General features: G+C 42.9%; 2 pseudogenes; both read left to right on the top strand.

The window, feature by feature from the left end:
* Nucleotides 1–2,201: 2,201 nt before the first annotated feature.
* LOC148022516 (actin-85C-like) lies at nucleotides 2,202–2,770 on the top strand (annotated as a pseudogene).
* An 8,122-nt stretch (nucleotides 2,771–10,892) lies between these two features.
* Nucleotides 10,893–11,853, top strand: LOC148022515 (actin-85C pseudogene; annotated as a pseudogene).
* Nucleotides 11,854–14,317: the final 2,464 nt, after the last annotated feature.

Raw genomic sequence — 14,317 nt, 5'->3', positions numbered from 1 at the left:
CACCATTGCTGCCTGTGCCGCTGCCGTTGCCGCCACCGCTACTGCTAGTCCCCCCTTCGCTATCCTCAACTGCATCAGGGTTCACCTACACAAATGATTAAAGTATATAAATACCATTACAAACAATAAATCATATTGATCTACACTTTTTATGTAAAAAATAAAACATACCTCTTCTGGTGGTGGAATCCTCATGGCGCGATTATATTGCTCCTCCGTGATGAGTCCCTCCTCATAGAAATGCTGCCAAGTGGACTCCCGGTTATGACCTCGATGGTAGCCTACCTCTCTAGGAGTAGGCATCCTACCAACGATATGGAACTACAAAACAATTTGAACATACAACGTATTAAAACACACTACATAATGAAGTGAAACAAATTACAAAATTTAATTTAAAAAAAGAAATCAAATAATACTTACAAACTCAGCCTCCCATGACTCCCTGCCACCCGATCCATAATGCGACGATCCCATGGTTGCCATCTGGATACGTCGCGCCTCTGCATGCTGGCCACTTGTCATTTTCTCAGTTGCTCTCTTCTTGGCCTCTTTCCACTCCTTCCGGTGGCAATTGGGTGGTTGGCCATATCCAGGGCGCCCCTGCTCTTGTCTCCGCAATGACTCCTTGGCGCGCATCATAAGGTGAGACCTCTTGTTATGAAGCGCGTCTCTCACCTTTGACCGTCCCCAATCATTTGAGAATCATGAATTCTCAGGATTAGGGTAGCTTTTATGTACTGCTCGCAGCACCTCTTGCCACAAACCATTTTTTTGGTGCTTGAAGAGAATCATGCAATCTTTGTATGTGGCATGCATGACACTCCGCAAGTAGGCTATCACTTCCCTCCCCTCGAAGTCATGCAAGATACCACCAACATCAGTGATAGAGTAGTACATTTGTGGAGGCTCACCTCTCTCATTTCTAGTGAGGGTGATCGAGAGCCACCACCTAGGAAACCCCCACAAAGCTCTCATCCTCCTCGTCCTCCCGCACCACTCTCCCTCCTCCCTCGACGTGCACTACCCTCTACCTCACTCCATACACGTGCCTCTGCAGATGTACGTGCTTCGAACGATCCATGTACCTTAGCTGATCCCTGTGTAGGCAAAGATGTGATAGGTGTCCCAGACATCACATTGAAAACCTCATCTGCAGTGGGAGGGTGACCAAGATAATTGGTCATCTCCGCCATGAATTGCTCCTTGTTGAATGGGGTGCTGGAGGATCCAGGATTCCACATCTACACAAGAAAAATCATATTACCCTGTGTAGATAAAACATATTACATATAGCATCTATATTACATACAGCATCTATACCTACGTCTTTGTGCGCATCTGTACCCGCGTCTGTGTGGGCGTCTGTCAGCGCGTGTATCCTCGCGTGTACACTGCAGAGCACACACGCTCAAAAACGCACCCCGGAGAAACGTTTTCCACGTCTATATCTGTGTCTACACTGAGATGTAGATGCACTATCAGACGCGCTTGGTAGGCTGATTTTAGCAGACGACTGCCATTATTGTTTTACAAAATGCAATACATAATGGAATCACAAATCCTAAATACATAAACCAAGCAGAGAGAGGAAGATAGAAAGAAAGAGAGAGAGAGAGAGAGGGAGAGACTCACCTTGGGAGTTTGGTGTGGCAGGTGGTGGCGCTTCTTCCTTCTCCTTCTTCCTCTCCTTGGTAAGTTACCCTTCCTTGATGCTTGCTTGCTTGCTTGCTGCTTCTTCTTGTTCTCCTCTCTCTTGTTCTCTCTTTCTTCCTCTCCTTTGCTTTCCTTTTTCCCTTCTTGTGTATTTGAAATGAAAGAAGAGGTGAGTCATGAGGAGGTGAGGCATGAAAAGACTAGGTGAGGCATGAAGAGACTGCATATCGGCTAAACTCAAGCTTCAGAACCGCAAAAAACGTAGGAAAGGAAAGGCATAGTTTGAAAAGAAATGATTTAGTATGATTTGAATTTTGACGTGAGCGTCTATTTTCGCGTGTATAAGCGCGTCTATTTTCGTGGATATATAGACGCAAAGTGCGCGTCTATTTACACACACGTTTACACGCATATATAGACGCTGTGATAGACGCGCCTGACTTTGCGCGTCTATGCCTTGTTTCTGTTGTAGTGTTGGACTATGCAAAGCCAATAAAGTAGATGATGCTCCTTCAGATGTATTTCCAAGTATTGTAGGCCAACCACGGCACACTGGTGTTATGGTTGGTATGGGGCAGAAGGTTGCTTATGTTGGTGATGAAGCTCAATCTAAACAAGGAATATTGACTTTAAAGTATCCCATTGAGCATGGTATTGTTACCAACTAGGATGACATGGAGAAAATTTGGCACCATACCTTCTACAATGAGCTTCGTGTTGCACCTGAAGAGCATCCAGTCCTCCTCACAGAAGCTCCACTCGATCCCAAGGCCAATAGAGAGAAGATGACACAAATAATGTTGATACATTCAATGTGCGTGCTATGTATGTTGCAATTCACACTGTGCTTTTACTATATGCCAGTGGTAGGACAACTGGTATTATGTTGGATTCTAGTGATGGTGTGACCCATATTGTGCCCATATATGAGGGTTATTCACTACCACATGCTATTCTTCATCTTGATTTGACTGGACGAGACTTGACTGATGCATTGATGAAGATTCTAACAGAACGAGGTTATTCCTTCACCACAACTGCTGCAAGGGATATTGTCAGAGATATGAAGGAAATGCTGGCATGTTACGATCTGATCGAAATCTTAGAGAAATAATATTTTCAATTGGCCTAATAAAGGTTCTGGTATGCACTGCAAAATTAGCATGGGAGGGGCCGCTTTTCTGGTCAGAGAGAGGATCTTTACCGGCCTGGGAAAGAAAAAGCACGGAACGGAAACGGGGGGGAGCCTTCGCATATAGCCTCGGGAGGTAAGACACACAAGGGGGAAGGTTTCTCCTAACAACACAAAGGCCATGAAACAAACCATCTCAGCCACGCTAAGTTCACTCCTGTCTGATCGATTTAAAGTGTCTATCAGCTTTGGATAAAAAACAGCTAGTTCAGGTTCTAACTGAACCCAAGAATGCCCTTGTGAAACAATACAAAAAGTTTCTTTTCATGAACAATGTGAAGCTGCATTACACTGAGGCAAAAGACAAGCCTTTCCAACTCCCCCAAACGTGCAAGGAGCCTTTTTGAAGGTAAAACGGACGTTTTTGGTGCTTACGCAAGAGCCAAGGGAGGAAACCCCGGGCCCTTCCTATAACCCCCTCACCTCTCAACCCAAGAAGAAACTAATCCCCCCCCTCACTTTTTTCACTCAAGTCACTCACCTTCCCACCTATATTTTCCTGGAGGAAGCCCCGAGCCACTTAACCATGCCCAAGCGTGACGAGAATCAGCCCCGCGCCGAGTCGCCACCAAGGAGAGCCAAGCCTCGAGTAAGGTACCTCCCCTATACACAAGAAGAGTGGCTCAAAAAGCACTAGCAAAGAGCACTGGAGCTCATGGTCTACGTTCTATACTGAAACTTCACATTGCATTAGGCCTTTTCCTCTGTTGACCAAGGAGGCCGATAATGATTGTGAAGCCTGTGGAGGACGTGCAAAAAGGTGGAATGAGGAAGATCTAAAGATAAATACAGAGACTTCGGGAAATAGGAAGCGACAAAGGGTATTAAAGATGGAGATGTTAGATATGATCAATGCCCCACCCTCATTAGGTGCTACCAATGATCCATGGTGCTCAAAGTTGTAAGGCCCCCATTATGAGGAGAAGCCAAGTGTGAGCCCGGACATTGGTGGAGTCCTGACTTGTATATCAGATGAGGTCTATGTGACCGGATGGCAAAAAGGTGACCCTTGTGGGTCTAATCTTTGGGTTAGACGGAGTGGTTAAGCTGGTAGCAACTCGAGGCGCATTGCATTGAGTTGCGGGGTAAGGGAGTTAAAAAGGGCCCCTATTGTAAAGGTAATATTCCCTGGAATATTCCCTGGCCGACTAGTGGAGGCTCATATGGTAGGTGGGGGTGAGAAGGCCGACCTAACGACCTTCGCGGGCTATAAAAGCTAAACCCCTTCGCAGCCATCTCTCACTCATCTTTCACCCAATCAGAGTTGTTGTTCCAGCTAGCCTTAAGCTCTTCACCTATCTTCTGTTTAGATCGCCATCTAAGCTTCACACAGTGGAAGCGCACGGGTGGACATAGCCATCTTTGTATCAGTTGTTTGAAGTTAAAGAATTTACTAATTCTCCTCTTATCTATTGTGTACTCTCTATCTCTTTCTCAAATTCTATTCGCTGCACCATGTAATATTTTACAGGAGAGGAAACCGTTGATGCTTTGCTAATCAATGTAGATACATGACGGAAAAGATGTCTGTAGAGAGATTCCTCGACGTTTCGTGCAGACTGTTGCAATTCGACGTCTTTCTTTTGTGCTTCTTTGATCTTGCCTAATCATCCACTATGCCTGCTACGGCAATGCCTCTCATGAGAAATTGCTCAGCTGGATCCATAATTCGCTCCAATCAAGGATTTTGGCGGCCTGAAGCAACTGATCTTTAAACAAACCAACAAGGGGTAGGTAGAATACTGCAGCCTGTATGCTTGTATTTTTGTTGTAATCCTCTTACAAGGGATAGAACAAAAACAGAGAATTGAAGGGAAGTTTATGGGGGAAGTCACAGGCAGTGAGAAGGTGCTGTGCCCCTTTTTTACCATGGGGAGTTTGTGCATTGCAAGTAGGTTGGAACTACAAGTGTCAGAATCCAAAGCTCGAGCACCTGCTTCCAGTTTGGCTGGAGACTAGTTTGTACTGGTCATGTTTTGTTCCTTGGTCACACAGTCTTTATCAAATCATGAGCTCTACCTAAGGAAGATTCGAAGGACACTCAGTCTGGTTCTGGGATTTAGCAACAACTACTTTGAATTACTTCTTTGGCATTCTTTCCTTCACAGAATACAAAATTTAAGTACAGTCCGCTAGCAAGATGATGCAATCATTGATAGACCCGTATATGGATTTCAAAGTGGAGATTAACTTTCCAAGTAGAGAAGAATGCAGTGTGACTACAATAGATTCGACTTCATGAGTTTGCTGCATTGCCATGGAATGGGTGGATGTGCAAATTTTATGCCAAGTCTCATGTAGACATTCTCAGAATGACCAAAAGCAGTATACATTGTTTGTATTTACTGGAAGGATGTTATTGATTGCAGTGTACATATAAGCAATCAAGTTTCATGTTTCATGGGAAGACAAGGTGTATGAATACTCCAGTATTCGAGTAGATTTTCCACAGCAGATTCACTTGAATGGGCATCTAACTTCGCTGCAAAATGCAGTGTTTTCTACCATCCGGAGTATCAACATGCCCTCCGTTTTCTGCCGCTTTTGCTGGTCACAAATCCTCTCATCTTGCTTATTCGTATGATTGATCTTCTATCCTGAAATTAGTCAAGGTCCTCTGTGGTCATGACTTTGCTTTCGAAAACCCTTCGACATCTTTGGTGAACCCGACGTGAAAGCGTTGCATTTAAATTTTAGGATGGGAGATACTTCAGCATCACTTTCAACCTCTTCTATGATTCCTGCTTTGTCCTCTACTTCAACTCCATCATCAATTCTGCATCAAGTACTTCTACGGATGATTTAAAGCAGATTTTTTAGAATACATCTGTGTATATGCAGCTTCAAAATCAATAGATACAATTGTATATGCAGCAGTAGCAGCAGTTACACCAACAACAGTTGTCTCAGCAAAGGCAACTATATTTGGAGCAAGAGAATGCAATCAGCGCAACTAAGGCGATTGAAGCAGTTGAGAATGAAAAGAATCTATTTGATGGCCATAATGTATTGGCTTATTTGAAGATGTATGAGATCAAGATGGGATTTTTTGGAGTACCAACAGGACTTATGAGTAAATATTTTCTTCGCCTTGTTACACCCGCCTTGAGGGAAAAAGTGATTGATCTTTTCCTTCAAAATTCGCATTGGCAAGATTTTAACAAGGCCCTAAAAGAGGAGTATTTTCTTGAGGACTTTGGGATGGCTACACGGCGATCATTCCAAGAGTGGGTCTACATGCCAAACAAAGGTCTCGTTGCTTCAGAATTGATACTAGAATTTGGAGAGAGGTATAGTCTGCTTGATGCTATTGAACAAAGAGCATTGGATGTTGAGAAACTTAAGCTTTTCTTGCAAGCTGCAGATCCTGCTCTTCAGGAAGAATTAGAAGAGCTTCTTGAGGATCGCACGAAGCCTATGGGTCTTAAAACAGATTGGCAAGATGTCCAGGATGCGGTCTCGAATTTGACCAAGAGGAGGATATGCCTACTGTTTCTAATCCTCCTGTTCCTCCCGTTCCAAGACTGATGCCATCTCCTTCTGCTCCAAAATCATCCGCTCCGTCGGTTCCTTCCTCTCTTGATGACATAATCAAAGGCATAACGAATTTGAGCATTGGAGTCAGTTAAAGCAGAATTGGTGGGGAATTTGAAAGAGAAGTTTGCTTCGACTGCACCTACTATTTCTTCTAGTGCTCCTACTACACCTAGGAGTGCTCCTAGTGTACCTAGGAGAGATCAAAGATGTATTTGGTGTGATAGTACAAACCATCAGCATTGCAGGGATTGCAAATATTTTCAAGATGCAAGGAGGAAAATTTTGGTATTTTGGGGACAATATGGCAAGATCTGGTTGACTGAAACAGGAGCTCTGCTTGCTACCAATTTTGGGAAAGGCGGAATGAAGAAATTAGTAGATGATATGGCTGTGTGTACTTCTTATGTGGTAGCTAGAGGAGATCCTTCTGCATATGGAGTTTAGATTGAGAAAGGTTTAGAGAGTCAGTCAGCATTATGGATAGATGCTTTGGAGACGGCAAACAAGGGGAAAATTCAGCAGACTGTTCTGACTAGTGCAAGTTCTAGCATCAGATCTGAGACAGGTTGGGATTCACTTGTTGGACAGGTACACTATTTATGTCTACTTTGCTAAGTCTCAGGGAGCAGATGTACTTGTTGAGGAGAAGCGTAAGAGAGATGAAGAGAATCCAAATGCAACTAAAAAGACTAGAGCGGGTGAGTTTGTTACTCCATCTACTGCAGGGCCGTCTCTGAGACCAGGGCCAGCACGGCAAATGGAAGATGCTCAAAAGAAAGAAAAGAGGAAAGAGCCTCGACAGAGAAGGCAGCCAGGGTTTAGATTGATGTTCGATATTGAGACATCTACGGACATGAAGAAAATGTTTAATGATAAGATACTTCACAGTGAGGTGACTTTTACTATTTCTAAGGTTTTGGGCATCTCGAAAAGAGAGTTTCAAGATTAGTTCCAAGAAGTCCTAAAGAGGAAAAGACATACATTGCCTACTACTGATACACAGGGAGTTTTGATTGGGGAGTTGGATGAGGATGAGGATGAGGTTATGGTTGAGAATGCTTCTGTTCTTTTTGTAGACAGAGAAGAGAGTTCAGCCTATGCAGTATGTTGAAATTAATGAGCCTATCTTGGTACCGCATAGTCACTTTTCGCGGAGTCATTGGGCTAGGGCAACTACAAAAACAACGGTAAAAATTGGAGAGAAACAGGTGCCTTATGTTGCTTTGGTGGATCATGGTTTAGAGATTAATCTCATAGTTCGTGGAGTTTATGAAAGTAATAGATGGCCTATGGATGGAGAGAATGGGTGGCGTATGAGAGCTGCCAACAACACTGTAGGTGATTTGTATGCTGCCTGTCCCAGTGTCAGGATTTCTATTGGAGTTGTAGAGGAGGATTTCCATTTCTTTGTGCAAGATTCATGCCCTTACCCCATAATCCTGGGACAACCATTCATTACAGAGATGCGCATGGAGACGAAAGTAATGGATGATGGATCTGCTTATGCACAGATTCGTAGTAAAGATGGTATGAGAGCAGTCCAGTTTATGGCTGTGTGTGTAAATCATGCTAGAAACAGGGATACTCTTCGAGATGCACCTTTGCCCAGTATGAGGGATTCGGGTTTTCATTAGGTACCGCTGTCCCGCGAGATGATGGTGGTACAGAGCAGAGGAGATTGGAGTTCTCACCTCCTGGTAGCAGTGTTTTCTCCTCCAATTTTGTTGGAATTTCAGCAAACAGTTTGGTGAGTTATCAGAAGATTTCTAAGTTGCCTAGAGCTGCCAAGCAGTACATATGCAGAAAGGAGAAAGATTTGAAAAATGCAGGTATTTTAGAGGATGATGAGCATGTAGATGGGATGTATGATAGTATGGTTTGTGCAGATACGATGATAGAGATGTAAAATATGCTAAAAACTGATATGCAGAGTTGTCACAGTAATGTATGAGTGCAGTTCCTGGACATGTTTCATGAAATTTCAGATTGTGTCACAAATAGAGTCAGAGGCTGAGGTGACTCAGTAAAAAGTGTTGAGTGCTGAAGAAATTCAGCAAACAGAATTTTCGATTGATTATGATTAGCCCTACAGCGACACAGAGGGCTGAAAACTTTCATCCAACAGAGTTTACTGCTGAAATATTTCAGCATCCAGAGTTTAGGGCTGTTCCTATGCAATCCATAGAGCAGAGGGTTGAGGATATTCAGCCACCAATGTGCAGAATTGCTGATTTACAGCAAGATTTGAGTAATGTAGAGGATCATAATGAAGCTAGGGTTGACACGAAATACAAGACTGTGGATAAGAAGGTGAAGCCGGTAGCTAGACCGCTTCCACCAGACAATGATCAACAAATAGAGAGGGCTACCAAGCAGCCAATTTTGAGGAATCCAGAGCATATAGGCCATAAATTTTCAACAGAGACTTTCGCTGAATTAAAAATGGAAAATTGTGATTTCTTGCTACCCTTAGAGAAGAAATGCTTTCAGGATATGCTTGAGCAACATGGAAGGGGGTTTGCTTTCTTCTCGTATGAGATTGGATGTGTGAATCCGGATATTGTTGCCCCTATGGTGATCTTTACTATTCCTCATATTCCATGGAACCTCCGACCTATTCCAGTGCCTAGGGCACACCTGCCAAAGCTAGTTGACTTGTTGAATGAGAAAATCAGGATGGGAATCCTGGAGTCGTCATCTGCACCATAGTCAAATAGGTGGTTTATGGCTCCAAAGAAGAATGGTACTCTTCGATTTATACAGGACATGCAGTCAGTAAACAGAGTTACTATCAGGAATGTTGGTATAGGTCCAGTTGTGGATGAGTTTGCAGAAGCATTTGCTAGACGTGCCATCTATTTTTTAGGTGACTTGTATTCGGGATATGATCAGTTTCAGCTGGCCATGGAAAGCACGGACATAATCACTTTGAGAACTCCTATTGGGCTTGTAAGGATGTGTACCTTGCCTCTAGGTGCCACTAATTCCGTTGCACATATGATGAATGCCATGCATAAGGTCCTTCGTGAGTACATACCTCAACTTACCATGCCTTTCTTGGATGATGTGCCCATTAAGGTGGAAGAAGAGAAGAATGAGAGTCTAAATGAGCAGGGATGTAGATACTTTGTGGCTGATCATATTCAAGCTTGTGAAAAGATTTTGGCCAGGTTAGAAGAAGTGAACTTGACACTATCACGGCAAAAATCTATTTTTGGAGTAAATGAGGTTGTCATTGTTGGACATATGTGTGGGTATTATGGCAGAAAACCTTCACCTGAAAAGGTGGATGCTATAGGCAAGATTATGTAGTATTGTTCTACCACTTCAGAGGTACGGAGATTCATTGGAGCCTATGTGTTTTACATGATTTGGATATCCCATTTTGCACACATAGCAGATTGTTTATATCAACTGCTTTGAAAGGGGCAGAAATTTTATTGAGATGAGAGCCACACTAGATCGCGGTGAATTGGATGCAGATGAAGCTAGGGAGTTTTTCTCTCAACTAGGAATCAAGTTGGCTCTAGCCACAACATATAATCCAAAAGGAAATGGAAAGAGTGAAAGAGGGCATTCCCCGATAGTGAAAGCATTAGCCAAAGCATGCAGAGGACGGATTGGAGAATGGCCAAGACTTCTACCATTTTCTTTGTGAGCTGATCGTACAACTCACAATGTTACCACAGGATATATGCCCGCAGAGTTGATCTATGGTCAGAAACCGGTTATGCCAACTGAGACTTGTGCTTTGACTTGGTCATTTTTACCTTGGCAGGAGGATTTGACAAGAGAGGAGCCCTTAGCTCTTTGGATCTGACAGTTGGAGGGAAGACTAGAGGATATTCAGCTAGCTATTGACAGGTTGAAGGTTGCTAGACTTAGAAATAAGGATAGGTTTGACAGCAGGCATCGCTTGCGGCCTAGAGTAATAGAAGAGGGAGACTCGGTATTAGCCTTTGATAGCAGCCTTGAAAATCTATATACTACACTTCAGAAGATGGTGAAAAGATGGTTTGGGCCATACATAGTCAGATATGTCTTTGATAATGCAACATATGAGCTGACAGAATTGGATGGGACAGTGCTTAGAGTGCCTATTGCAGAAAAAAGAATCAAGATTTTCAAGAAAAGAGATGATGATGATTATGCATTGGAAGAATTTGCAAGAGAGGAGAAACGAGAAGAAACTCTAGTAGAAGAGACATATGATATGATAGATAATCTTGCTGATATACCAGAAATACACAATGAAGAGATTGATCTGTTCCAGGATCTTGACGATAATGATCATGGGTAGTTGGCCCATCCGGAGGATGCGCAGGATCAGAGGGGGTGGATGTCGTACTACTGTGCATTCGAGATGTGGAATCCACCAAAAAGTTGTGTATGTGGCATTTGTTACTTTGTACATACTTAGTCATTGTGTTTGCATTTGTTCTACGTAGGCAGTATAGTGGAGAGGGGATTGGAGCAAGAGGAACTTATCTGTAATGCTCTAGTTGGCATGTATGCCAAGTATGGAAACCTACCAGATGTGCATGTTATTTTTGGTACACTACCCAATCGAGATGTTGTGACATGGAGCTCTTTGATTGGAGGATATACCCAACAAGAACACATTCAGGAGGCTTTGCAAGTGTTTGATCCCATGAGTGATCTAGGTTGTGAGCTTGCTAGCTTCACGTACAATTGTGTTATAGATTTTCTCATCAAGGCACAAAGATTTAATGATGCATTGGAAATGTACAACAGAATGCAGAAAGTAGAAATGCATCTAGATAGTCTCACTGTGGGTATGGTTACTCTTGGACTATGCAAAGCCAATAAAGTAGATGATGCTACTCAAGCTGTATTTCCAAGTATTGTAGGCCGACCACGGCACACTGATGTTATGGTTGGTATGGGGTAGAAGGATGCTTATGTTGGTGATGAAGCGCAATCTAAACAAGAAATATTGACTTTAAAGTATCCCATTGAGCATGGTATTGTTACCAAGTGGGATGACATGGAGAAAATTTGGCACCATACCTTCTACAATGAGCTTCGTGTTGCGCCTGAAGAGCATCCAGTCCTCCTCACAGAAGCTCCACTGGATCCCAAGGCCAATAGAGAGAAGATGACACAAATAATGTTGATACATTCAATGTGCGTGCTATGTATGTTGCAATTCACACTGTGCTTTTACTATATGCCAGTGGTAGGACAACTGGTATTATGTCGGATTCTAGTGATGGTGTGACCCATATTGTGCCCATATATGAGGGTTATTCACTACCACATGCTATTCTTCATCTTGATTTGGCTGGACGAGACTTGACTGATGCATTGATGAAGATTCTAATAGAATGAGGTTATTCCTTCACCACAACTGTGCTGAAAGGGAGATTGTCAGAGATATGAAGGAAATGCTGGCATGTTACGATCTGACCAAAACCTTACAAAGAGAATATTTTCAATTCGCTTAATAAAGGTTCTGGTATGCACTGCAATATTAGCGTGGGAGAAGCCGCTTTTCTGGTCAGAGAGAGGAGCTTTATCGGCCTAGGGAAGAAAAAGTATGGAACGTAAATATGGGGAGCCTTCACATATAGCCTCGGGAGATAAGACACACAAGGGAGAAGGTTTCTCCTGACAACAGAGAGGCCATGAAACAAACCATCTCAGCCATGCTAAGTTCACTCCTGTCTAATCAATTTAAAGTGTCTGTCAGCTTTGGATGAACAATAGCTTGTTCAGGTTCTAATTGATCCCAAGAATGCCCTTGTGCAAAAAGTTATTTTTCAAGAACAATGTGAAGCTGCATTACACTGAGGCAGCATTGAGAAGAGTGGCTCAAAAAGCACTAGCAAAGAGCACTGGAGCTCATGGTCTATGATCTATACTGGAACTTCACATTGCATTAGGTGTTTTCCTCTGCTGACCAAGGATGCCGATAATGATTGTGAAGCCTGTGGAGGACGTGCAAAAAGGTGGAACGAGGAAATCTAAAGATAAATACGGAGACTTCAGCAAATAGGAAGCAGCAAAGGGTATTGAAGATGGAGAGGAAAAATGTTGATGCTTTGCTAATCGATGTAGATACATGATGGAAAAGATGTCTGCAGAGAGATTGCTCGACGTTTCGTGCACACTGTTGCAATTCGACGTCTGATGGACCTAAAAACGGGCCGAGACTGGCTCATGCACTAGCCGGGCCTCGTCACTACGCACAAGACAACCCCTCGGCCTCCAGGAGCGTCTATCAAAATCTCTACCTTCTTAAACATTGCGTTTGTAATACGTTGTAGTCCAACTGATCCTAACCCAATATTACTCCTCAGAGGGAGTCCCTTTCACATAGCCAAAAGGCTCGAATCACATACACATGGGGTTCCTCCTACGGCTGAATGCCGTCAACCCTCTGCGACTCTCCTACACCTTGGGGATTGGCCCCTCGATGCATCACTCAACATCTAAACATTTCGCACAAAAGTCGCTCAAGGTACCAAATAAGCGTGTCCAAGAATGTACCATTGTCCTTACTTCTCTTTCCCCTAGACCCCACGACTAGCCTACAACATGGGTACCTCACTGCCTCTCATCGTAGGTCATGTTCTAATAAACCAATTGCAATGCATGTCCAGGAGTTGATCACTGATACTTTTAAATTCTTTTCATGCTCTATGCATTTGGTGGATGCCTAGTGCTCAAACATTTAGTAAAACAGTATCGTGCACAAGTGCAAAACATTCTTTTAATGGTTTCAAACTACTGTTCGTGCTTTGCTGCATGGGCTTAGCACCGAGGTGATCCTCGTGCTACTAAGCTCTTAATTTTAATTATCACCCGTCCTAAATGCTATGCATAGAAATCAGCCACTTTCCCATCATCTCACATGGCATTTAGACATATTTCAACTTCTCTACCCTTCCCCGTTTAAATATTGCATCGTTGGATAGGTTTATAGGGTATTTTGACATCATTTTATGTGGAAAAAGCGGAAAAAGACACACTAGAACAAGAAGGTGGGGTTGAACTAAGGCAAATCCTCATGCTTCAGTCCCCACAAACATTCACAAACATTGCTCTTATTTATCCTTATTTTTCGAAACCCAAAATGTATTTTTCCCCTATTTTTTAGGGTTTTTTCACCCTTTTCTTGTATTTTCCCTTATTTTCATGCATTATTTAATTACTAAAAATTAAGAACAGATTAGGGGCTGTGGCCCTTAGTTCCTTCTTGCAGAAAAATGAAGGTTTAGTTTATGTTCCTATTTACTTCCCCATTTTTATGCCAAAAACCATCATTTTCCCTTGATTTTTCATGTTTTTCATGTTTTAATGTATTATTTTGAACCACAAGATGCATATTTTTCTGATTCTCTGATTATGACCAGCAAGAACTCATAGAAAACAGCAACACGAACAATTTTTAGCCCACATGAACAACATTTCATCAATCAAAAGCTATAGAATCTCAAATTTCCTTTGAAAATTTTAAATTACCGCTTATTTGCGTGTTTCGGGTTTCATATCCATGGCTGCAAATTTGGAAATCAGCAGCACTTCATGTCCAGCACAATCACCAATCACCATTTCCAGCCCGTGGAGCAATCCGATCCATGCCGAACAAGCCTCCATCATTCTTTCTTCTTCCTTCTTCTTCCCACATGAACTTGTCTTTAGAAGAGAGAGAGGGAGGAGAGAGAAAGATTGAAATCAGAGATCTTCAAAGAGGGCATCATTGCGCGAGCGAAGGGCGGCGAAATGACTAGCATACAGAGGGGAATCAATGCCCAAGATCCATTGGGTGGGTTGCTCACAAGCTGCGTGATGTCTCCTCCAAGATTGGGCGCAAAAATTGGGCACATCCTGACATCTCCCTCCCCATGTTTTTTCTTCATGCCTTGCATCAAAATTTTCATGTGACATTTAAATTTCTTGGGCTCC

The sequence above is a fragment of the Lygodium microphyllum genome, chromosome 16 (genome assembly GCF_053477565.2).
Source record: "Lygodium microphyllum isolate KBCC chromosome 16, Lygodium_microphyllum_v1.1.10, whole genome shotgun sequence".
Classification (NCBI taxonomy): Eukaryota; Viridiplantae; Streptophyta; class Polypodiopsida; order Schizaeales; family Lygodiaceae; genus Lygodium; species Lygodium microphyllum.
The sequence above is the reverse complement of the archived record's forward strand: the minus strand, read 5'-3'. Positions and strand labels throughout refer to the sequence as shown.